The sequence below is a fragment of the Entelurus aequoreus genome, linkage group LG21, assembly GCF_033978785.1.
Source record: "Entelurus aequoreus isolate RoL-2023_Sb linkage group LG21, RoL_Eaeq_v1.1, whole genome shotgun sequence".
Classification (NCBI taxonomy): domain Eukaryota; kingdom Metazoa; phylum Chordata; class Actinopteri; order Syngnathiformes; family Syngnathidae; genus Entelurus; species Entelurus aequoreus.
In genome coordinates this window covers 16,010,191-16,036,902 of record NC_084751.1, presented here as the reverse complement: position 1 = coordinate 16,036,902, position 26,712 = coordinate 16,010,191, and the positions used below count along the sequence as shown (strand labels likewise).

Here is a 26,712-nt window from a genome sequence, read left to right as displayed (position 1 = left end):
TATAAGTTGAAAAGGATTTGCAAATCATTGTATTCTTTTTTTATTTACGATTTACACAACATGCCAACTTCACTGGTTTTGGGTTTTGTACGTTGGAGCGTTTTTTTCAGTCAATTGCTTTGTTGGCATTGAAAATTGCAACATTATCTGTGAGTAGTTTAGCTGACTCCGCTCTCAGTGCTGCTGGAATGATCGCCGAGTGCCGAAGGGCGAAAAGCTGGCTGAGTAGGATGAGTTGAATCCGGCCCGCGGGCTGTAGTTTGGGGACCTCTGCTCTCGATGATTGAGCGTGCTCCCTATGGAGGTCAACAGGAAAAGCTGTCTTAGAACCTCCAGTCATTCCAAACCACACATAAAGAAAAAGAGAAGGTCGCCTTATTTCTCTGTGAGCAACAAATGACTAAATCCCAAAGGAGTAGACGTGGAATGTGTGGCAAGAGATGACAAAGAACACACATCACGCGAGCATCTTCACTTTCAGCCGCATTTAATCACCCGTGAAAGGTATAGATCAGTATTTACTGTTGCCATGGCGATAAGGCGACACCGCGCTACTTTTTCAGTCCAAGGCGCCTTATCTCGGCGACAATAAATCTGCTCTGCCATCGGAACTAAAAAGTCCCCAGGTGAAAAGGCCTTGCTATCAAGGAACAACCAAGCAAACAGTGGACAGTCCGTGGGATTAAGAATTGCTGCGTCCACTCTTCCCCCGGGCCCTTTGACGGCTGGATAAAGCCTTCGACTCCTCATTCTCCAGAGAAAGAGAGCGAGAGAGAGAGAGAGAGAGAGAGTCCGGGGAGCCATGAAATCCATAGACCCTTCTTCAAATGGTTTTCGGAGAGGAGGAGACCACAGCAGCTGAAAGAGCCCATTAAGTAAAGAGCAGGTCGTCAGCATGGCGGCGGGGCAGAGTCATCACAAGGTGAAGATAATGGCCGCTCCTGGCCAGATGTGACAGGAGGTTGTGACACGCACACTGCTCCTCGGCATCGGCACTGAGTCGACACAACACAGTACTAGTTAAAAGTTGGGAGACGAAAGTAGGGATGTCCGATAATATTGGACTGCCGATATTATCGGACGATAAATGCTTTAAAATTTAATATCGGAAATAATCGGTATCGGTTTCAAAATGATCGGTATCGGTTTCAAGAAGTAAAATTTATGACTTTTTAAAACGCCGCTGTGTACACGGACGTAGTGAGAGGTACAGAGCGTCAATAAACCTTAAAGGCACTTCCTTTGCGTGCCAGCCCAGTCACATAATATCTACGGCTTTTCACACACACAAGTGAATGCAAGGCATACTTGGTCAACAGCCATACAGGTCACACTGAGGGTGACGTATAAACAACTTTAACACTGTTACAAATATGCACCACACTGTGAACCCACACCAAACAAGAATGACAAACACATTTCGGGAGAACATCCGCACCGTAACACAACATAAACACAACAGAACAAATACCCAGAACCCCTTGCAGCACTAACTCTTCTGGGACGCTACAATATACACCCCCCACTACCACCAAACCCCCTCAACCCCGCCCACCTCAACCCCGCCGCCAAACAACCCCCCACTCCCCTCTCCCGAATTCGGAGGTCTCAAGGTTGGCAAGTATGCTCTAGTATACTCTGGACAGAAGCTGTGTGCATTCATTGTTTTTGTAGCTGTTGTTTTGAGGCATGTTTAAAAAAAATAAAAAATAATGCACTTTGTGAAAGTCAAAGTATAGTATTTCCCATAGTTGTAGTGGGTATCAGGATTATCTCAGGGAGAGCATGTCCCAAATTCCAAGCTGCTGTTTTGAGGCATGTTACAAAAAATTATGCACTTTGTGACTTCAATAATAAATATGGCAGTGCCATGTTGGCACTTTTTTCCAAAACTTGAGTTGAAGTTGTTCTCTTTTTTTGGAAAACCTTGTTTTTGATTGATTGAATGAAACTTATAATAGTAGATTGCACAGTACAGTACATATTCCGTACAATAGACCACTAAATGGTAACACCCGAATAAGTTTTTCAACTTGTTTAAGTCGGGGTCCACGTTAATCAATTCATGGTATAGTTACATTGTTTAATGCATCCAGCGGGGCATCACAACAAAATTAGGCATAATAATGTGTTAATTCCACGACTGTATATATCGGTATCGGTTGATATCGGAATCGGTAGTTAAGAGTTGGACAATATCGGATATCGGCAAAAAAGCCATTATCGGACATCTCTAGACGAAAGCCTTGTTTCCACCAACAAAAACCATTTGGTTTAGTTCAGTACAGCAGTTTAGCTTTCAATTGCAGGCATCAAACAGCAATTTGTTGGGGAACCGGAAAACTTTGTTATTTACTTTATGCTAATGGGGGAAAAAAAACGCATTTGTCGGCCGGATTCATAGGACCCTTGAAACTTTTTTGAATTGGGACAGCCTTCGCGCACCGCGATGACGTCAGCCCCCACAAATGCGCACTGCGAAGGATGCAGCTGCCGAACTGAGACACAGCTATTGAATAAGTGTGTTATTCTTGAAAACACTGGACAGGTTTGTTCACTGCAGGTGCTGCATTGCCCTTCTGTTATACTAAACTACGAACCGGAAGTACAATTGCTGTTTGGTCTTTTAGCCGTCAACAGCGTTTCTACTCATATGGATTCTTCCTTTATCAGGAAAAGCAATGTTTGTAAGTTTAACAGTACAACTCAAATTATTCTTACTTACTAAACCGTCCCATGTGGGATGTCTGTATGAGTGTTTTTTAATGCATATTTGTACGTGCTATCGTAATGTAATGAAGCTAGCGTTGTTACGTGGACCCCGACTTAAACAAGTTGAAAAACGTATTCGGGTGTTACCATTTAGTGGTCAATTGTACGGAATATGTACTGTACTGTGCAATCTACTAATACAAGTCTCAATCAATCAATCAATCAAAAGCATTAGCCAATAAGCTACCACGTTTACAAGTGTCTGTTTTAGTATTATTAACTTACAATGGGTCTTGGAATCTTTTGGAATTGTTTCATCCATCCATCCATCCATCCATCCATCCATCCATCCATTTTCTACCGCTTGTCCCTTTTTTTTGGGTTTGCGGGGGTTGCTGGCGCCTATCTCAGCTGCATTCGGGCGGAAGGCGGGGTACACCCTGGACAAGTCGCCATCTCATCACAGGGCCAACACAGATCGACAGACAACATTCACACTCACATTCACACACTAGGGCCAATTTTAGTGTTGCCAATAAACCTATCCCCAGGTGCATGTCTTTGGAGGTGGGAGGAAGCCGGAGTACCCGGAGGGAACCCACGCAGTCATGGGGAGAACATGCAAACTCCACACAGAAAGATCCTGAGCCCAGGATCGAGACTCAGGACTTTCGTATTGTGAGGCACACGTACTAACCAGTTTTATTATTCATTATTCATCCATTCAGTTTCATAAATTCACCAAAACGTCATAGTGGACTTATTAAGTCTATTTAGTTGATTGGAGAGCTAGCGATGACTTCTGTTTTGTTTGATCAGCCGTTTTACCACTGTGTTACAGGCACCGTTTGGAAACAATTAAGATAATGGACATATACAAAATATTTCTGTGTAAACAACTAATTTCACAAAGTACCGTATTTTCCGGACCATAGGGCGCACCGGATTATAAGGCGCACTCCCGATGAGTGGGTCTAGTCAGGTCTATTTTCATACAAAAGGCACACCGGATTATAGGGTGCATTGAAAGGGGTCATATTATTATCTTTTTTTTCGAAATGTAAAACACTTCCTTGTGCCTTCTTTGGTTAAAATGTTGCATAGATTATGTTTTACAGATCATCTTCTAGTCGCTTTCTGACATTCGCTTGAGGATGCACCGTTTTGTGGGCGGTCTTATTTACGTGGCTCGCCTTCGGCAGCGTCTTCTCCCCGTCATCTTTGTTGTAGCGGTGTAGCGTGCAAGGACGGGAGTGGAAGAAGTGTCAAAAGATGGAGCTAACTGTTTTAATGACATTCAGACTTGACTTAAATCAGTGCAACAACAATCAGAAAATATGTCCCGTGAAAAACCGTCCGACCGAAACTCTCTAATAACTAAAGTTCCTTGAGTGAATAATGTAAACTCACTACACCGGTATGTTTTAGCGCTCTCATGGCAGGTTTACTGACAGATATAAGTAAGAACTTTACACTACTTTATATTAGAAATGGCAACAGCAGAAGATGAATGTCCCATAACAAGAAGGTAGAGAAAAAAAAGAAGCTTATTGACAACGGCGTCGGGACGGACTACAAGGGCGGACGCACGCAATTTTTCAGGACTTATGCAGATCCCAAATACAGATCGGCAGGTACCAGAAGTTAAGAAAAGTTGCTTTTGCATAATATTGCGAAACAAAACGGCAGATAATATGTCTTACCTTACACAGACACCATAATAATACTCGTATGTTGAAGCACAGTACAATCCATCAAGCGGTGCGGCTTCAAAACTTACCAAAGTCGTACTAAAACATTTTGATAGATTTTTGAGCGCCGTGTGTAATGTTCTATATTTTCAATGGAACATATACAATTTTGGTGTTGTTTACTTGATATCATATTGCAGTGTACACATATCTCTTATGTGTGACTGCCATCTACTGGTCACACTTATCATTTCACCATGTACCAAATAAAATAGCTTCGAGGTCGGTAAGCACAACCCAAATTATTCCATACATTAGGCGCACCGGGTTATAAGGCGCACTGTCGAGTTTTGAGAAAATGAAAGGATTTTAAGTGCGCTTTATAGTCCGAAAAATATGGTATATGTCTGCGGCTTACAGTCTGGTGCAGTTAATATTTGGGGGGGGAAATGATTCTAAAATTTAGTGGGTGCGGCTTATATACCAATGCGCTCTATAGTCCGGAAAATACATTGTAGTAATAATGGACCATGGTGACAAAAAGAAGCAAAAAAGTGATAAAAATAACAATTTTACATGTCTATTCAGGGAAATGGGCTCCAGTTCAGACCAGAAGATATATTGGAATAAAAAATATGAGGGCTGTACAGAGTGAAAGTATTATTCATCGATAAAAAATGTCTACAATTTGTTTTCTCACCCCCATGATGACACGTTTTATGGAGCCAAACCGACCTGTTCTGTGACACTGGACCACCTTCTGTTGGTTTGACTAGACCTTTGTTGTGGGAGGTTTGCAATGTGGACAGGATGGGAAGGCGGCATATACGAAGGGAAGAGTGAAGGCCGAAGGGAGGGTTCGTCGGAGTGATTTGTCATCCGCTCTTCCTTCCACATGCTCCCTCCCCCTGTCATGCATCCTGCCAAGGGGGAAATACACCCTGATGTCTGAGGACAACAGCGGGAGAAGGATGGCTTGGAGGGTGGCGGGAGGCGGCCAGAAGATGGACATGAATGAGAAAGAGATGTTAAACAGATGCATGCCGTTGCGTATTTGGAGGTGCTGGAGCTAACCACAGGGACTGCCGGGGTGTATGCAAATAGGCAGCAGATTACTACTGCTGCATTTGCTATTCATGTATTTGCAAGGTGACTCACTTCAGACAAAGCAGGTGATCAAGAGCTACTCTTCTCCTCCCTTTTCCTCCCTTCACTCTCACATCATCATGGCGAAAGTCTGGGGAACAGTTGGCAGATTTGATGCGTATTCCGTCATCAAGCTTCATTTTGCAGTCAGGCCCTGCTTTCAAGCATCTCCGATAACTGGAGTGGAGACAAAGACATGCGAGTCACACTTGAATCTCAGAATAAATCGTAGCTTTTTTAAAATATTTGTGTAATGTGATCTGTATTGCTCGGCTGTTAGAAGAGAGCAAAGCCATGGTGTCACAGAACCCTGCTCTTCATTTCTCCTTCTCGGCTTGTCTTCACCAAAAAATGAAAAGAATGCAGCATCCTGTGAAGGGAGAGTGGAGGTGTTGTCAGCTCCTGCAGGTTTTAAATGGAAGGGGGGGGGGGGGTATTTAATATTTGTTTGCTTACTATGGGATATTATTTATTTGTAGAGATGTCCGATATTGTCGGCCGATAAATGCTTTAAAATCTAATATCGGAAATTATCGGTATCGGTTTCAACCTCCCGATATTCCCGGGAGACTCTCGAATTTCACTGCCCCTCCCGAAAATCTCCCGGGTCAACCATTCTCCCGATTTCCACCCGGACAACATTATTGGGGGCGTGCCTTAAAGGCACCGCCTTTAGCGTCCTCTACAACCTGTCATCACGTCTGCTTGTCCTCCATACAAACAGCGTGCCGACCCAATCACATAATGTATGCGGCATTTACACACACACAAGTGAATGCAAAGCATACTTGATCAACAGCCATACAGGTCACACTGAGGGTGACCGTATAAACAACTTTAACACTGTTACAAATATGCGGCACACTGTGAACCCACACCAAACAAGAATGACAAACACATTTCGGGAGAACATCCGTATCCGTAACACAACATAAACACCAACAGAACAAATACCCAGAACACCTACTAAATAAACTGAAACTGAACTGAATTAGAGATTGCAATATCGCAAGAAATTGTGTGTAAATGCTAGAGTCGAGGCCAACAGAAATGCTAACAGTTAGCATGCTAGCCAGATAGCATCAAGTATACCAAAATATGACTTGACACATGCTAAGCAAAATGTGTAAAGTACCAAAATATATGCCTGAGGTGTATACCTCCAAAAATATCTAAAAAAGCTAACAGTAAACATGTATTAAGTACCAAAATATATGACTCTGAGGTGTATACCTTCAAAAATAAAATCGAACATGCAAATAGGACTTGACACATGCTAAACAAAATGTGTAAAGTACCAAAATATATGCCTGAGGTGTACACCTCCAAAAATATCTAAAAAAGCTAACATGCTAACAGTAAACATGTATTAAGTACCAAAATATATGACTCTGAGGTGTATACCTGCAGAAATAGCTAACAAAAAAGCAAGCATGCTAGTGTGTACTTGACAAATGCTAAACAGTTAGCATGTCATGTATGACTGAGGTGTATACCTTAAAAAATAGCTTAAAATCGAACATGCTACTGTCTAAGTCAAGTACCAAAATGTATGACTGTGAACTTTATACCCTGCAAAATTGGCAAAAAAGCTAGCAGCCATACGCCAAGCACTAAAATATCAGAGTCAGAGTTGTATATACCTGAAATATCAGCTAAAAAGCTAGCATGCTAACAGTTGGCATGTGTCAAGTAACAAAATAAATGACTGAAGTCTATACCGGCATAAATAGCTTAAAAGCTACAATGCTAGTGTGTACTTGACACATGCTAAACAGTTAGCAACAACTTTAACACTGTTACAAATATGCGCCACACTGTGAACCCACACCAAACAAGAATGACAAACACATTTCGGGAGAACATCTGCACCGTAACACAACATAAACACAACAGAACAAATACCCAGAATCCCTTGCAGCCCTAACTCTTCCGGGACGCTACAATATACACCCCCGCTACCATCAAACCCCGCCCCCCAACACGCTCCCCCAAACCTCAACAACCCCCCCCCCCCACCCCCTCCCCCCATATCCCGAATTCGGAAGTCTCAAGGTTGGCAAGTATGACTTTGACTACTACACTGATGACGTCATCAAAGAACAACAATCATTCAATTGAACTGTTGCATTAACGAGGAGCATTTTGACTTCGGAACGGTTTGAATTAGTTGAAAAATGTGGGAATTGTAGACGTTTAAAAAATTGCCCATTTAACTTGAATGGGAAAAAATGCCTCAGAAAATGTAGAATGAACGAGCCGATCATTTTGAAAGTGGAATGATTCGAATCAGAAAACGTGGGAGAAGAAGAAGGCGGACTTGAAATAGAGAATAGCAGCAAGTATCCTGTTCCCTGGTAGCACACTGATCAGTCCTGCCCCTTTACCTCGGTGCCAAAGCGACCAATGTTGGCTCAATAATTGTGAAAAAAGGAAAGAAATCCAAGATCACAGTTAGTTGCTCCATGTCAGATCTCACCTTGTGGGGGATGGTTTCTTCTGAGAAAGGTGCAGGATCAGGCGTGAGTTACAGGGAAAGCGCTGGTTAATGATCTCTCGGGTGTTAGGACCTCATTCACCAAGGAAATCATTCGTAACATTTCACCATGATTGAAGTTGGCTAGTGAACACGTGGATAATGCGAATGAGGCAAAAGTATATAGTAGCATTGCAGTCCGAGGGGAGTCCCAATCTGATATTAAAATCGGTTTGATATCAGCTGGCATATAAGATCTTGTCCTGCAGCGTGTTTACTTGTGCAAAGCTGGAAAGCCAGTTAACATCTACATGTCCTCCTATAAGCACAAAAGGTTGGACTTTTCTTGTATTTTAGTCATTGACGGAAGGTAAACAGGGTAAGCTATAGGCTACTAGCAGCTACACAACAGCAAAGCACAAAATAGCACACAAGCTTGGCATACGTAATAATATTGGGGCTGAGGGGGTCAGGGGGCCTGAGAGACATGGGACTTCCACTATTAGCGTCTATTTTTATTCTTGAATGATACACAAGCCTCACGCTAGGTGGCAGCACTGCTCAAATGAATCAACAGGCTCCATCAGGAAATATGACTAAGTACATACTCTATATTGCCAAAAGTATTTGGCCACCTGCCTTGACTCACATATGAACTTGAAGTGCCATCCCATTCCTAACCCATAGGGTTCAATATGATGTCGGTCCACCTTTTGCAGCTAGTACAGCTTCAACTCTTCTGGGAAGGCTGTCCACAAGGTAGCGGAGTGTGTTTATAGGAATTTTCGACCATTCTTCCAAAAGCGCATTGGTGAGGTCACACACTGATGTTGGTCGAGAAGGCCTGGCTCTCTGTCTCCGTTCTAATTCATCCCGAAGGTCAGGACTCTGTGCAGGCCAGTCAAGTTCATCCACACCAGACTCTGGCATCTCTGTCTTTATGGACCTTGCTTTGTACACTGGTGCACAGTCATGTTGGAAGAGGAAGGGGCCCGCTCCAAAATGTTCCCACAAGGTTGGGAGCATGGAATTGTCCAAAATGTTTTTGGTATCCTGGAGCATTCAAAGTTCCGTTCACTGGAACTAAGGGGCCAAGCCCAACTCCTAAAAAACAACCCCACACCATAATTCCTCCTCCACCAAATTTCACAATGCAGTCCGAAATGTACCGTTCTCCTGGCAACCTCCAAACCCAGACTCGTCCATCAGATTGCCAGATGGAAAAGCGTGATTCATCACTCCAGAGAACGCGTCTTTTGGAAATATAGTTTGTACGTAACCGTTCAGTTTACCGGTTTTGAGGGTCTAAATAAATACAATAATAATGTTAGGTTCTCATTAGGATTTGAATTCAGGTGTGTCAAGATTTTTTTTATGAGTTGTTGGTGCCAGCATCTCATAGAGTGGTTTGTACGGATTAATTAATAAACAAATAATATTAGGTTCTCAATCGTATTTAAATTTAGGGTGGCGTGAAAAATAATTCTGTCTCCATGGGGGGGCATGACATAAAATATTTGATAAAGCACTGCCTTACTTGAACAATACTGCAGTCTAAAAAAAAATTCAGCTATACATTGTATATTTTTGGATATTATTTTATTCGTAAGTGTAAATAAAATGTTTAAAAGTTATTTTTAGTGTTTTCATGTCCAAACAAATATTTTCTGCATTATATTATCTTGTGAGCTTTATATGCAAATGGGATAATTGAGTGTACCGTAATTTCCGGGGTATTGAGCGAATTTTAGAATAAATAAATATTTTTACACCTACACTACACTATAGGCCGCAGATATACAGGTATACTGGTGCGAAAAATGTTGTAAATGTTTATTTGCATACATATTTCTTTCCAAACATTGCTTGTTACAACACAGTAGTAAAACAGCTGATCAAACACAAAGAAGTCATCTCTGCGGAAGCTAGCTCTCCAATCAGCAAAATAGACTCAGTAACTCCGAGGTGACGTTTTGATGAATTTACAAAACCGAAACAATACAAAAAAGAATGCCATTATAAGTTAACTACACTACATATTAGCTAATGTTACGATGCTAGGTTGATCGATAGCACGAACAAAGATGCATAAAAACACTCCTACAGACATCACACATGGGACGGTTTTAATGAGTATGAATTGTTTTAGTTCTATTATAAAACTTTCAAACATTGCTTGGAGTGACGAATGAAGAATCCTTTCAAGTAGAAATGCTACGGACGAATATACTTCCGGAACGAAACAGGAAGTACATTGTCAACCCGCAGCACCTGCAGTGGGCAAACTCGTCCAAAAGATGGCGCCATAGCACAAACAATAACACACCTTTTCAGTGTCTCTGTTGGCCTAATATGAAAACGTATTGTTGATTACAAAACATTATGGCCATTAGCAAAGAAAAATCCATAAATTAGTTACACAGTTTCATAAGCCGCAGGGTTCAAAGCGTTGGAGAAAAGTAGCGGTTTATAGTCTGGAAAATATGATACTTCCTAAGTTAGCTTTTACGGTAATGCTTTTTATTTGGTGATAATCGCCTCTAGTGTTGTCCTGATACCAATATTTTGGTACCGGTACTGGTACCAAAATGTATTTCGATACTTTTCAGTACTTTTCGATAGTTTTCTAAATAAAGGGGACCACAAAAAATTGCATTATTGGCTTTATTTTAACAAAAAATCTTACAGTACATTAAACATATGTTTCTTATTGCAAGTTTGTCCTTAAATAAAATAGTGAACATACAAGACAACTTGTCTTTTAGTAGTTAGTAAGTAAACAAAGGCTCTTAATCAGTCTGCTGACATATGCAGTAACATATTGTGTCATTTATCATTCTATTATTTTGTCAACATTATTAAGGACAAGTGGTAGAAAATTGATTATTAATCCACTTGTTCATTTACTGTTAATATCTGCTTACCTTCTCTTTTAACATGTTCTATCTACACTTCTGTTACAATGTAATAATCACTCATTCTTCTGTTGTTTGATACTTCACATTAGTTTTGGATGATATCACAAATTTGGATATCAATCCGATACCAACTCGTTACAGGATCTTACATTGGTCATATTCTTTTTTTAAAAAAAATTTTTTTTATAATGTCCTGCCCAGCTTCTCGGGCAAATCATATAGCAGATGTAGATGCCCATATCGGCTGTTCAGATTTACTTTACAAAAGAGAAGTGTAGGATACTTCTCTTGTTGCCTTACTTGTATTTTGACTTTATTAAATGTATTTATATTATCATTTGGTGCAGCCGGGCCGGAGCAGGAGGGGATAGAAAGAGAGAAAAAGGAAGACAGAGGGGGGAATTGTGGGGACAAGAGGGGGATTAGACAGAGAGACAAAAACAACAACAACAACAACAACAACAACAACAACAACAACAGAGCAACATCAGCAAATACGACATGTACAAATATGATGGTAAAAGTAATAGCAAATAAGCAGTTAGCGAAAATTAAAAAAAATAAAAATACAGAAATGACAATGAGCATTATTACACTAAAAATGGAGCAATATGAATACCAATAGAAATAGTGCTATTGATAATAAACAATACCAGTACTTTACCTTTATTATCAACAATACAATTGTTCAAATGCAACAATACATATACGTAATGATAACTTGAGATACGAAAGAATGCAGAAAAATGGAGGGGAAGAAAGAGAAGCAACCTTAACCTTGTAGATTGTTATAGTAACAATAGGTTAAGCTTTGTCAGTGTGCCATGTGTTATACCCAGTTTACCCTAGGGCAACAACGTTAATATATGTTTGATGAAACGTGATTATTGGTCATATTCAAAGTCATAATGTGTCCAGAGACAAATGTCCTGAGTATATAAACATAATGTGAACTTTAAAAAAACGAAAAAAGATTTTGTGATGCTAAAAAATATCGATGTAATCATAGTAGTATCAACTAGATACGCTCCTGTACTTGGTATCATTACAGTGGATGTCAGGTGTAAATCCACCCATGGCCGGTACTTTTTAGAAGTGGTATAGTACTGAATATGATTCATTAGTATCGCGGTACTATACTAATACTGGTATACCGTACAAACCTAATCGCCTCACAGTTTTGTGTTTTTTAGTGTGAAGAGTCTCCGTACCAGCAGGGGGCACTACTTTATATTCACCGTTCAACAAGGGAACTGTGACGCATTGTCTGATGCTGATGAGGCTTATGCAGGCGCAAAGTGACGCTGATGCAACAGACTTAGCTGTGACCACAAGGTGCAAAGTCATAGGTCAAGGTGCTTGTCTACTTTTCCCTCCTTGGAGTGGCTCCTCCACGGTGGTCGCTGAGAGGAAACGTAGCAATTGTGAAATATTAAAGCTGAGGATGCAACTCAGGGTGGCGGCGGGTTGTTTAATTTGACTTCTTTGTTGCGATTTCTCCCTGAGACAGTGTCAGCAGATTCTCCCCCATTGGCATGAAATTTCTGGGACAAGTGTCCATGTCAGCACTTTCTGCCCCCTCAGCCGGTGTGTGAAAGGACATCATCACATTCGTCTGCTGCAGTGAGCCCCACATTGCGTGTGTGCGTAGCGCTTTGCAAAAAGGCTGGAAAGTAGGATAACTTGTACTCTTCAGCTGACAGATCGTGTTTCTTCAATGAAAATAACATCCCTGAAGCTTGTTCATTTAAGGGCTACAAGTGCAAGAAGCTCGTTAGTAGCATTGATTCTACAATAGGAGTGCAGCTCTCATAGACATGAACACAAAACATGGATGACGTTAATAGGAATGCATTAACTGGAGCTCAGACACAAACCTCTGATTTGTTTGGATTTACAAACAATTGTCCTCACAGGATATAATTGAAATAGAATGATTAATTATATCAACTGTGCCAGAATTATGTACCGTATTTTTCGGACTATAAGTTGCAGTTTTTTTCATAGTTTCATAGTTCGACTTATACTCAGGAGCGACTTATGTGTGAAATTATTCACACATTACCGTAAAATATCAAATAATATTATTTAGCTCATTCACGTAAGAGACTAGACGTATAAGATTTCATGGGATTTAGCGATTAGGAGTGACAGATTGTTTGGTAAACGTATAGCATGTTCTATATGTTATAGTTATTTGAATGACTCTTACCATAATATGTTACGTTAACATACCAGGCACGTTCTCCGTTGGTTATTTATGCGTCATATAACGTACACTTATTCAGCCTGTTGTTCACTATTCTTTATTTATTTTAAATTGCCTTTCAAATGTCTATTCTTGGTGTTGGGTTTTATCAAATACATTTCCCCCAAAAATGCGACTTATACTCCAGTGCGACTTATATATGTTTTTTTCCTTCTTTATTATGCATTTTTGGCCGGTGCGACTTATACTCCGGAGCGACTTATACTCCGAAAAATACGGTACATTTGCAAGGCCATTTTCAAGAAAGATATTTAAAGAGAAACTACATCTTGTGAGATGATGTCGGCAATGAAATGGTGAAATGCCCGCCATTTCCACTCGAAACGACGAGGTGCACCACTGGCTTATACGGCGTCCAATGGGTGCTACAAATTGTGAGTTCAAATATTTTATTTATTTATTTTTTCACGTTTAATATGTTTTTTGCAATTTTAACTTTGACAGTACCGCATAAGATGTGTTTTAATTGCTGATGAGGGTTTATTGATTTTTAAATGTGCCAGAATTAACCAGTTTTGTAACACTGTTGATGTGTTTCAATGCTCAGTAGTGCGTAAATGGTTTCTGTATAGTATTTCTCCAGCAGTGGTCATGTGGTGACATAAATGATGGTATTTTGAGAGGTAATTATTGAAGTCGGACATCACTGAAGGGCTAGGTGGGAAACGCACGGCCCGCCACTGCGTTAAGGTTAAAGTTAAAGTACCACTGATAGTCACACACACACTAGGTGTGGTGAAATTATCCTTTGCATTTGACCCATCCCCTTTGTTCCACCCCCTGGCAGGTGAGGTGAGCAGTGAGCAGCAGCGGTGGACGCACTCGGGAATAATTTTTGGTAGGGATGTCCGATAATATCGGGCTGCCGATATTATCGGGCTGCCGATATTATCGGGCTGCCGATATTATCGGCCGATAAATGCTTTTAAATGTAATATCGGAAATTATCGGTATCGGTTTCAAAAAGTAAAATGTATGACTTTTTAAAACGCCGCTGTGTACACGGACGTAGGGATAAGTACAGAGCGCCAATAAACCTTAAAGGCCTACTGAAATGAATTTTTTTATTTAAACGGGGATAGCAGATCTATTCTATGTGTCATACTTGATCATTTCGCGATATTGCCATATTTTTGCTGAAAGGATTTAGTATAGAACAACGACGATAAAGATTGCAACTTTTGGTATATGATAAAAAAAAAAGGCTTGCCCCTACCGGAAGTAGCGTGACGTAGTCAATTGAACATATACGCAAAGTTCCCTATTGTTTACAATGATGGCCGCATGAAGTGAGAGAGATTCGGACCGAGAAAGCGACAATTTCCACATTAATTTGAGCGAGGATGAAAGATTTGTGGATTAGTAAAGTGCAAGTGAAGGACTAGTGGGGAGTTGAAGCTATTCAGATAGGGAAGATGCTGTGAGAGCCGGGGGTGACCTGATATTCAGCTGGGAATGACTACAACAGTAAATAAACACAAGACATATATATACTCTATTAGCCACAACACAACCAGGCATTATATTTAATATGCCACAAATTAATCCTGCATAAAAACACCTACGTGTTTGTTATGCTAGCTCCTAGCTCCTCTGCTAGCTCCTAGCTCCATAGAACACGCCAATACAATTCAAACACCTGATCAACACACACAATCACTCAGCCCAAAAGACCGTTCACCTAACCCAAGGTTCATAAAGCTTATATATTTTTAAAAAGTTACGTACGTGACGCGCACGTACGGTACGGTACGTGTTATGCTAGCTCCTAGCTCCTATGCTAGCTCCTAGCTCCATAGAACACGCCAATACAATTCAAACACCTGATCAACACACACAATCACTCAGCCCAAAAGACCGTTCACCTAACCCAAGGTTCATAAAGCTTATATATTTTTAAAAAGTTACGTACATACGCAAAAAAAAGTTGCGCACATACGGTCAAGCGATCAAATGTTTAGAAGCCAAAGCTGCATACTCACAGTAGCACGTCTGCGTCTTTGTCATCCAAATCAAAGTAATCCTGGTAAGAGTCTGTGTTGTCCCAGTTCTCTACAGGCGTCTGTGTATCCAAGTCAAAAGTCCTCCTGGTTAGAGTCTCTGTTATCCGAGTTCTTCCATCTTGACTGCATCTTTCGGGAATGTAAACAAAGAAGCGCCGGCTGTGTACTGTTGTGGCTGACTACGTTCGAAAAATACGTCCATTTCGCACCGACAACTTTCTTCTTTGCTTGCTTAGCTTCCTTCTCCATAATGCAATGAACATGATTGAAACAGATTCACGAACACAGATGTCCAGAATACTGTGGAATTATGAAATGAAAACAGAGCTTTTTCGTATTGGCTTCAATGTGGAAGGCATACCCGTGTTCCCCGGTCTACGTCACGCGCATACGTCATCCTCAGAGGCGTTTCGAACCGGAAGTTTAGCGGCAAATTTAAAATGTCACTTTATAAGTTAACCCGGCCGTATTGGCATGTGTTATAATGTTAAGATTTCATCATTGATATATAAACTATCAGACTGCGTGGTCGGTAGTAGTGGCTTTCAGTAGGCCTTTAAAGACACTGCCTTTGCGTGCCGGCCCAATCACATAATATCTACGGCTTTTCACACACACAAGTGAATGCAATGCATACTTGGTCAACAGCCATACAGGTCACACTGTGGGTGGCCGTATAAACAACTTTAACACTGTTACAAATATGCACCACACTGTGAACCCACACCAAACAAGAATGACAAACACATTTCGGGAGGACATCCGCACTGTAACACAACATAAACACAACAGAACAAATACCCAGAACCCCTTCCAGCACTAACTCTTCCTGGACGCTACAATATACACCCCCCGCTACCCCCTACCCTAAACCCCGCCGCCCCCAACCCCGCCCACCTCAACCTCCTCATGCTCTCTCAGGGAGAGCATGTCCCAAATTCCAAGCTGCTGTTTTGAGGCATGTTAAAAAAAATAATGCACTTTGTGACTTCAATAATAAATATGGCAGTGCCATGTTGGCATTTTTTTCCATAACTTGAGTTGATTTATTTTGGAAAACCTTGTTACATTGTTTAATGCATCCAGCGGGGCATCACAACAAAATTAGGCATCATAATGTGTTAATTCCACGACTGTATATATCGGTATCGGTTGATATCGGAATCAGTAATTAAGAGTTGGACAATATCGGAATATCTGTTATCGGGCAAAAAAGCCATTATCGGACATCTCTAATTTTTGGTGATTTAACCCCCACTTCCAACCTTTGATACCGAGTGCCAAGCAGGGAGGTATCACCGCAAACATCTCAGTGGTCACATGTGCAGCAGGTTGTGGACGTACTGTATGCTAAAGTTGCACCAGCCATGTTTGTATACAACTAAAGCATCAGCCTTGTATCAAATCTAAGCCTGAGTTCAAATGCAAAGTTCTCTACTGGTTATTTAGCTTTAAGTTGGTTTCTGATCAATTTGTCCAATCAGACAACTTTTTGTATTTTTTGACACAGGAACATTAATCTGCCATCTTGTTTGCAGCTTGTGTGGGGGTGTGGGTGTGGGTACCTGCAGTTCACCTCTTATTGCTACCGTATTACATCAGCAAAAATCATGAAAGACACTTTTTGCGCCTCCTAGATGAATGAATGTAAACTTTTTCATGGATTGAGGCGAATGTTTGTTAAGGTGCTCGTGGGAGGATGTGGATTAGAGCTTGGCTACTTCGCTCTAATGAGCCCTAAACCTTGATCCACACCTACTCGCTGCAAAGTCCTAACTTGACTCAATCTTACTTAAAAACAGGATGGAAGTGCGTCAAAGGCAGCATTAGGAATAGAGGGGGGGGGTTTATGTCCCCCAAAGTGTGCGAATTGCATGACCTAGCACATGTAAAATGTCAATTAATGACGGACAGGGTGCTCTATATGAAACTTGACCGCAAATGTTGGCCTTTTATTGTGGGCAGCCTCAGGCACACCTGTGCAATAATCATGCTGTTTAATCAGCGTCTTGATATGCCACACCTGTGAGGTGGGATGGATTATCTTCGCAAAAAGAAATGCTCACTAACACAGATTTAGACGGATGTGTGAACAATATTTGAAAGGAATATGTCTTTTGTGTGTATATAGTAAAAGTTTTACATCTTTGAGTTCAACTCATAAAAATGGGAGCAAAAGCAAAAGTGTTGCGTTTATATTTTACCACTGTGTATCATGGCCTTTCCTTTTAAAAATACCAATTTTTGAAGCTTTTTAGGTGGAATTATTTCCCATTCTTGCTTGATGTACAGCTTAAGTTGTTCAACAGTCCCGTATCTCCGTTGTGGTATTTTAGGCTTCATATTGCACCACACATTTTCAATGGGAGACAGGTCTGGACTACAGGCAGGCCAGTCTAGTACCCGCACACTTTTACTATGAAGCCACGCTGTTGTAACACATGGCTTGGCATTGTCTTGCTGAAATAAGCAGGGGCGTCCATGATAACGTTGCTTGGATGGCAACATATGTTGCTCCAAAACCTGTATGTACCTTTCAGCATTAATGGTGCCTTCACAGATGTATAAGTTACCCATGTCTTGTGTACTAATACACCCCCATACCATCACAGATGCTGGCTTTTGAACATTGCGCCTAGAACAATCCGGATGGTTCTTTTCCTCTTTGTTCCGGAGACCACGACATCCATAGTTTTCAAAAACAATTTGAAATGTGGACTCGTCAGACCACAGAACACTTTTCCACTTTGCATCAGTCCATCTTAGATGAGCTCGGGCCCAGCGAAGCCGGCGGCGTGTCTGGGTGTTGTTGATGAATGGCTTTGGCTTTGCATAGTAGAGTTTTAACTTGCACTTACAGATGTAGCGACAAACTGTAGTTACTGACAGTGGTTTTCTGAAGTGTTCCTGAGCCCATGTGGTGATATCCTTTACACACTGATGTCGCTTGTTGATGCAGTACTGAGGGATCCAAGGTCACAGGCATTCAATGTTACGTGCAGTGATTTCTCCAGATTCTCTGAACCTTTTGATGATATTACAGACCTTAGATGGTGAAATCCCTAAATCCCTTGCAATAGCTCGTTGAGAAATGTTGTTCTAAAACTGTTGGACAATTTGCTCACGCATTTGTTGACAAAGTGGTGACCCTCGCCCCATCCTTGTTTGTGAATGACTGAGCATTTCATGGAAGCTGCTTTTATACACAATCATGGCACCCACCTGTTCCCAATTAGCCTGTTCACCTCCAAATAAGTGTTTGATGAGTATTCCTCAACTTTCTCAGTCTTTTTTGCCACTTGTGCCAGCTTTTATGAAACATTTTGCAGGCATCAAATTCCAAATGAGCTAATATTTGCAAAAAAAATAAAGTTTTCCAGTTCGAACGTTAAGTATCTGTTATGTCTTGGCGTAAATGAGGACTCAGATGCAGAGGAGTGACAATTGACTCAGACCTTTATTTAGATAATTCCTTGCTATCTCTAGGACAGAGTGATTAAAGAAAGTGGCTACAAAATCTATCTATGATATATTCAAGCACCTATAGGGTATTAGCATAGGACATAAGGCAATAAACAGAAAATCACTCCATAAGGAGGAACAGGCAATAGCCAAAAAGTTCTATGAGTCGAATACACAAAAAAAACCAACAATCTATAATAATCTACAAAAAAGGAAATTCACTCATGCTAAAAAGTTGAGACGCTATAAACTAGTGATGGGTCCGGCAACACCGATGCATCGGCGCATGCGTCGAGCTCATAGAGCGATACCCTGTGTCGGTGCGCGTATCGCTTTTAGAAAGTCACGTGACCGAACACGAGCTGTTTTGGTCACGTGACCGCTCATGAGCTGTTCTGGTCACGTGACCGCTCATGAACTGTATCGCACTGACGCCTGCGCGTCAAACTGTTTATTAGGAAGCGGCGCAATGCGTGTTGTTGACGAACACCGTTAGGGCCGCTTGTTGTCACTGTCACTCAAAGTTCAATTTCAAAATTACCCAGAATAAATGTGTTTATTTTGTTTAGAATTCAGATGGGTTTGATTTGGTGCGCAGCATATATTGGCTGTGCGGCGCACGGTGTGCGCGGAGGACGCCTGAGCACTGCGCAATTGCGCAGGCGCGCACCTTAGAGGGAATGTTGCTCACAGGGCACAGAGGAGGCGTCAGTGCGATACAGTTCGCGTATCGGTCACGTGACCAAAGCAGCTCATGATCGGTCACGTGACTTTCTAAAAGCGGTACGCGCACCGACACAGGGTTTCGCTCTATGAGCTCGACGCATGCGCCGATGCATCTGTGTTGCAGGACCCATCACTACTGTTACTAGAGAAGGTACAGGAATGACGGCGTGGCGAAGTTGGTAGCGTGGCCGTGCCAGCAATCGGTTACTGGGGTTCAATCCCCACCTTCTACCATCCTAGTCATGATACATGTTCACATTATTTGACTGTATCTAAAAAAGATAAAAATATATTTTTATTTAAATGAAGATATTAAATAATCCTAAATGAAATACAATGACTTGGTTTATATTATTGTATATACTAGGTCATAAAATCAGTGTCAGTTGAGTCGGTCCATAGGTTGCCTGTAGGGATTTTTAATGTCCAGCAGATGTCAGTATTTAGTGACACAGTATCGACACAGTATCAATACAGTTTTGCAATGTGTCGAAACGCTTCATGAGGCCTCATCAACCCATCACTACTATAAACAGAAAGTATGTATAAAGTATTTGAGAAGCCTGAAAACTAAAAGCGCTCCAGAAGGAGGAAAAAAAAGGAAGACAAGGCACTATGAAAATTGATACAAAAAGACTTGACCAAAAAAACTTAGCAAAAGAAAATCACTCTCTCAGAGGGAACAAAGGAATCAATAAACAAAGCGAGACAATACTTATCAAACTTGGTTGATGGCTGTGAACAAGGCTGGAGGTACGTAGCGAGACGATATACTCTGGCAACAAGACAGGGGAAGACGAGGACTATATACACATGAGGGAGGGTGACACAGGTGGGCACAATCAGGCAATCAGGAGAGACATCAGACCAGTGACACAGGAGGAAGGGCAAGTGGCCTGAAACAAGAGGAGGATTAGAATTTTCAAAATAAAACAGGAAGTGTGCCAGACAACCCCAAAACAGGACTTCCCTCACCACGGTGTGACAGTACCCCCCCCCCCCCCCCCCCCTCTATGGCCGACTCCGGACGGCCCAGACTGTTCGGGGTGGTCTCTGTAGAAGTCCCTGATGAGAGTGGGGTCGACAATGTGGCGGGAAGGAACCCACTGTCTCTCTTCAGGTCCGTATCCTTCCCAATCCACCAGGAATTGTCTGCCCCGACCCCGGTTGCGCACTGCCAACAAGCGTTTAACTTTGTATACTGGTCCACCTTCAATTACTTCGGGTGGTGGAGGGGACGTGGTGGCTGGGACCATGGTGCTTTCTTTGGCTGGTTTGACCTGACTGACGTGGAAGGTGGGATGGACGCGGAGGGATCGGGGCAGACGAAGCCGAACCGCTGCAGGTCCGACGAGCTTGGTAATTGGGAATGGACCTACAAAGCGTGGTGCCAGTTTCCTTGATGTGACCTTGAGATGTAAGTTCTTGGCTGAAAGCCAGACTCTCTGACCGGGTTCGTACGCAGGCGCAGGTCGTCTCTTGCGGTCTGCAGCTCTCTTCATCCGATCTTGTTGTCTGGTCAATACTTGACGGGCGGCTGCCCAAATGCGGTGACAACGTCGGACCATGGCATGGGCGGAGGGGACCGACACTTCTGACTCATTCTCTGGAAAGAGAGGGGGATGGTACCCTAAGGCACAATGAAAGGGAGAGAGGCCGGTGGCTGATGTAGGCAGCGAATTGTGCGCATACTCTACCCAGACCAGGTGTTTGCTCCATGTGGAGGGGTTCTGGCAGACCAAGCACCGGAGGCCGGTTTCCAGCTGCTGGTTAAGTCGTTCGGTCTGGCCGTTGGCTTCTGGATGATATCCTGATGTCAGGCTGGCCTTGGCTCCAATGAGTCGGCAGAACTCCCCCCAGAACCGTGATACAAACTGTGGTCCCCGGTCTGAAACAACGTCTTTGGGAAATCCATGAACTCGGAATACATTAGTCATCATAGTCTCTGCCGTCTCTTTGGCGGATGGTAATTTAGGCATAGCAATGAATCTGACCATTTTGGAGAATCTGTCGACCACGGTGAGGACGGTGGTGTTACCTTGTGAGACCGGGAGGCCTGTAACGAAGTCCATCGAGATGTCTGACCACGGTCTGGAGGGAATGGGGAGCGGCTGGAGAAGTCCCATGCGAGACCTGGAAGACATTTTGTTCCTGGCACAGACCGAACAGGCCTCTACGTACTCCCGGACCTCCGTCTCCATGGCTGGCCACCAGAACCGCCAGGAGATCACAAACATGGTTCTTTTAAGTCCCGGGTGGCACGAAAGCCGCGAGGTGTGAGCCCAATGAATCACCCGGGGACGCAGCTCAGTGGGGACAAACAATCGATTAACAGGACATCCCCTAGGTGGCGGGGCCACACCGTTAGCTTGCTTTACCTCTGTTTCTATTGGCCAAGTTACCGCTCCTACCACACAGTTCAGTGGAAGGATAGTCTCAGGTTGCTTGGCCTCAAGCTCGGGGTCGAATAATCGTGACAAGGCGTCTGGCTTGACGTTGCGGGACCCCGGCCTGTAGGAGAGCGAGAAGGAAAAGCGATTAAAAAAAAAGCGCCCACCTGGCCTGGCGAGAGTTGAGTCTCTTAGCCTTCTTTATGTATTCCAGGTTCTTGTGATCTGTCCAGACGATGAACGGGTGTTCGGCCCCCTCGAGCCAATGCCTCCATTCCTCCAAGGCGAGCTTCACCGCCAGCAACTCACGATTGCCGACATCATAGTTTCTTTCAGCTTTGGACAGCCGCCGCGACAGAAAGGCACATGGATGCATCTTGCCGTCCTGTTGAGAACGTTGAGACAGGACCGCTCCCACTCCTTCATTAGAAGCGTCCACCTCCACGACGAACTGGCGCTGCGGGTCCGGAATGGTGAGGATGGGCGCTGAGGTGAAGCGGAGTTTGAGTGTCTGGAAGGCCCTCTCTGCTTCCGGAGACCAGTGGAACCGCACCTGGGGAGAGGTAAGAGCATGGAGAGGAGCAGCTATTGCGCTGAAGCTTCTGACAAACCGCCTGTAAAAGTTAGCAAAACCCAAGAATTGCTGAACCTTCTTGCTGTTGTCAGGTGTAGGCCAATCGGCCACAGCGCTAACTTTAGCCGGATCCATCTGCACTCTTCCAGGAGCTACAATGACGCCCAGGAAGGAGACAGTGTCGGCATGAAAAACACTCTTTTCAGCTTTAACATACAAGTCATTGTCCAAAAGTCTCTTTAAAACCTGGGTTACGTGGACTTGGTGAGTGTCACTGTCAGGAGAATAAATCAATATATCATCAAGGTAGACGTACACAAAATGGTCCAGGAAGTCTCTTAGAACTTCATTGATCATTGCTTGGAACACGGCGGGGGCATTGGTGAGTCCGAAGGGCATGACCCTGTATTCATAGTGGCCGCTGGGTGTGTTGAATCCAGTCTTCCACTCCTCTCCCTCTCTAATTCGGACCAGATGGTAAGCGTTGCGTAGATCCAGTTTGGTGAATATTTTGGCCTGTTGGAGTTGGTCGAAGACAGAGGACATGAGGGGAAGAGGGTAACGGTTCTTAATAGTAATGTCATTGAGTGGGCTGTAATCAATGCAGGGTCTTAACGACCCGTCTTTCTTCTTCACAAAGAAGAACCCTGCTCCTGCTGGCGATGACGACGGGCGGATCAAGCCAGCTTTCAGTGATGCAGAGATGTATTCATTCATGGCTGCCCTTTCTGGACCAGAGACAGAGTACAGGCGCCCCTTGGGAATAGTGGCCCCGGGCAGTAAATCAATGGCACAGTCGTAGGAACGGTGGGGTGGAAGTGACAGAGCCTTAGTCTTGCTGAAAACTTGTCGTAGGTGGTGGTAACAGGAGGGAACAGAATTCAGGTCCGGAAATTCTGAGTCTGTGGCAGGATTGGCAGAAAAAAGATTAATTTCCTTGACATTTTACTTTTGGACAGTAGAAAAACTACATTTCTGGGTACATTCCCTTCCCCATACACTGATCTTCCCTGTTTTCCAGTCAACACGAGGGTTATGCTGGTACAGCCATGGATACCCCAAAATTAGCGAATGAGAGGGAGAAATAATCAGGTATGGACAAATTTGTTCCTGATGGCCGTCTATGTTCATTTGGAAAGGTTCACTGATGTGTGTGATGGTGAAAAGCTCCTTACCATTTAGAGAACTGGCCCTAATGGGTTTAGCTAGTGGTTCTGACTTGAGTCCTAGTCTCCTAGCTAAACCCCAGTCCATCAGACTCTCATCTGCCCCAGAGTCTATTAGCGCCTCTAGAATTGTGGTCGTGTGATGGGTTATCATGATCTTGGTAAGAATACGTGGCATCTGAGGAACAGCCGGTACGTGACTCACCGCCTGGGGTCCCTTGGTTGGACACGAAACGACAAGATGGCCACCCTCTCCACAGTAGAAACATCTTCCCTCCATCAGCCGCTTGCGTCGCTCCTCTGGGGTCAGTCGGGCTCTCCCCAGCTGCATGGGTTCCTCCTCCTGATTTGTGCGTAGGTGAGGAAGTAGCTCCGGAGGTGGGCGCCGAGTCGTCGACCAGCTAGGTGCGAAAGGACGGGGGGTTCTCCCTGCAGCTTCCGATCCTCCTCCTCGCTGTCGTTTGAGCTGGGCTAGTCGGTTGTCCGTCCTGATAGCGAGCGCGATGAGGGCATCTAGGTTATCGGGTAGGTCCAGGGGAATGAGGAGGTCCTGTATGGAAGCTCCGAGCCCCTTAAGAAAAACATCATAGAGCGCCATGTCGTCCCACCCACTTTCAGCTGCCAGCGTGCGGAAGCGGATGGCGTAGTCGCACACGGAGCCGCTGCCCTGCTTTATGCTGCTTAGCTCTTGTGCCTTTTCTCTGCTGGAGGACACCGGGTCAAAAGTTCTTGTTAGAGCAGCTTGAAAGTCTTTAAATGAGTGGCAGAGTGACGAGTTCCGCCCCCATTCGGCAGAAGCCCACGCCTTGGCTCTATCCGTAAGATGGGAAATCATGAAAGCAATCTTGGAGCGGTCAGTGGGAAATGAATGGGGCATCAGTTCATAATGAATACCACAGTCAATCAAAAAGGTCTTGCACAAACCGGGAGCGCCAGCGTATGGCGCCGGAGGAGCCAGCTTGCATCCGGCTCCGGAAGGAGGTGAAGACAGGATGGGAGCTGGGGGGCTGGGACGCCGGAATCGGTCGAGCAAGCTGCTCAAGTAGTCCTTGTAGCTGGGAGGACAGGTGACCCATGTTTGCTGCCATCGCCGTCTGAAACTCCTCCTGTCGGGCGAGCCGTGATTCCTGGGTGTGCAGGATTTCCGTCAGTTGTTTAGCCTCTGCTGAGTCCATACTGGCCAGAGTATACTATTATGTCTTGGCGTAAATGAGGACTCAGATGCAGAGGAGTGACAATTGACTCAGACCTTTATTTAGATAATTCCTTGCTATCTCTAGGACAGAGTGATTAAAGAAAGTGGCTACAAAATCTATCTATGATATATTCAAGCACCTATAGGGTATTAGCATAGGACATAAGGCAATAAACAGAAAATCACTCCATAAGGAGGAACAGGCAATAGCCAAAATGTTCTATGAGTCCAATACATAAAAAAACCCAACAATCTATAATAATCTACAAAAAGGAAATTCACTCATGCTAAAAAGTCGAGACGCTATAAACAGAAAGTATGTATAAAATATTTGAGAAGCCTGAAAACTAAAAGCGCTCCAGAAGGAAGAAAAAAAAGGAAGACAAGGCACTATGAAAATTGATACAAAAAGACTTGACCAAAAAAACTTAGCAAAAGAAAATCACTCTCTCAGAGGGAACAAAGGAATCAATAAACAAAGCGAGACAATACTTATCAAACTTGGTTGATGGCTGTGAACAAGGCTGTGGACAAGGCTGGCGGTACGTAGCGAGACGATATACTCTGGCAACAAGACAGGGGAAGACGAGGACTATATACACATGAGGGAGGGTGACACAGGTGGGCACAATCAGGCAATCAGGAGAGACATCAGACCAGTGACACAGGAGGAAGGGCAAGTGGCCTGAAACGAGAGGAGGATTAGAATTTTCAAAATAAAACAGGAAGTGTGCCAGACAACCCCAAAACAGGACTTCCCTCACCACGGTGTGACAGTATCTTGTCTTTGCAGTCTATTCAATTGAATATAGGTTGAAAAGGATTTACAAATCATTGTATTCTGTTTTTATTTACTATTTACACAACGTGCCAACTTCACTGGTTTTGGGGTTTGTAGATAGTGGGTTTCCCCATGTAAAGCGCTTTGAGTCTCTAGGGAAAAAGCGCTATATAAATATAATTCACTTCCCATTTTAACTTATTTTCTGCACTTGCGTGACAAGCGACAATGTTCACAATGAGACGTGTGGGGAGTTTCTTTGACTTGTGACAGGTAAACAAATCGGTGCTGTTCCACTCCAGTGCAGGGGGTGGCGCTAACACACATTGCACGGTGGTTGGCAGCTGCTAAACAACTGAAGAAGTTATCAAAAAGGTTTATCAGGCTGTGCATCAAAAAGACAAATTGCTAAATGATCCTGCCCAAGTTGAACTGGAGTAGGTTTGGAGTGTTGCTGGCGAGAAACAGACAAAGACGAAGCATCAGTGTGGTGCCAATCAGAAATGGAATAATTATACCGCAGTAACCTTTCCAGCGTCATCCTGGGCCGGCTTTGCATGCGCCTCCTCACCCACGGGAAGCGTGGCAACAAGAAAACATGTAAACGGCGACAGACACCACTGGAGGCAGGCGGCCCTGTCAGAACGTCTGATGCTGTCTGATGTGTGGATGGAAATGAACACATGAACCCAGGTGGACGAGGCCTCCGTGTGTGCGCACAATTCAATCAAAGCAAAGTCACATCTGCCTTCCTGCCTGCTCTATTCTTCTTAATTTCACTTCAATACGCTCAGCTCCCGCCATGAATGATAGATGAGACGCCGCATCACACCTTAAACAATTCTTTTTTTTTTGGATTATGTTCAATATGTCATAACTCCTGCCTTTACAAAGACAACAATGTCCTGTGTAGCCTTGCAAAACAATATATGAATAAAATATTGCATTTCAATGCTAAATTATATTGTTTTTGTGGAGAAATACTAACACTGTATAGCATTTCAATGGTAACTTTTAGTGTTTTCATGGCAAAAATTAAAATGGTAAATATATAATGTTTCAATGGTTCATTGTTTTTGTGGCAACATATAGCATCTCAATGGTACCTTTGAATGTTTTCATGTCAGAAATACAACCTTTAAATGGTACATCTTAGTATTTTTCTGCAAAAAATATAGCATTTCAATACTACATTTTAGTCTT

At 43.2% G+C, this 26,712-nt stretch overlaps 1 long non-coding RNA gene across 1 annotated transcript in view; it reads left to right on the top strand.

Moving 5' to 3' along the window:
• The window catches only part of LOC133638922 (uncharacterized), a 45,538-nt gene extending 19,306 nt beyond the window's left edge, over window positions 1-26,232 (top strand). The window contains exon 3 of the long non-coding RNA XR_009823700.1: window positions 26,045-26,232. This is a non-coding gene — a long non-coding RNA (uncharacterized LOC133638922). The remainder of the gene's footprint in view (window positions 1-26,044) is intronic.
• The last annotated feature ends 480 nt before the right edge of the window (window positions 26,233-26,712 follow it).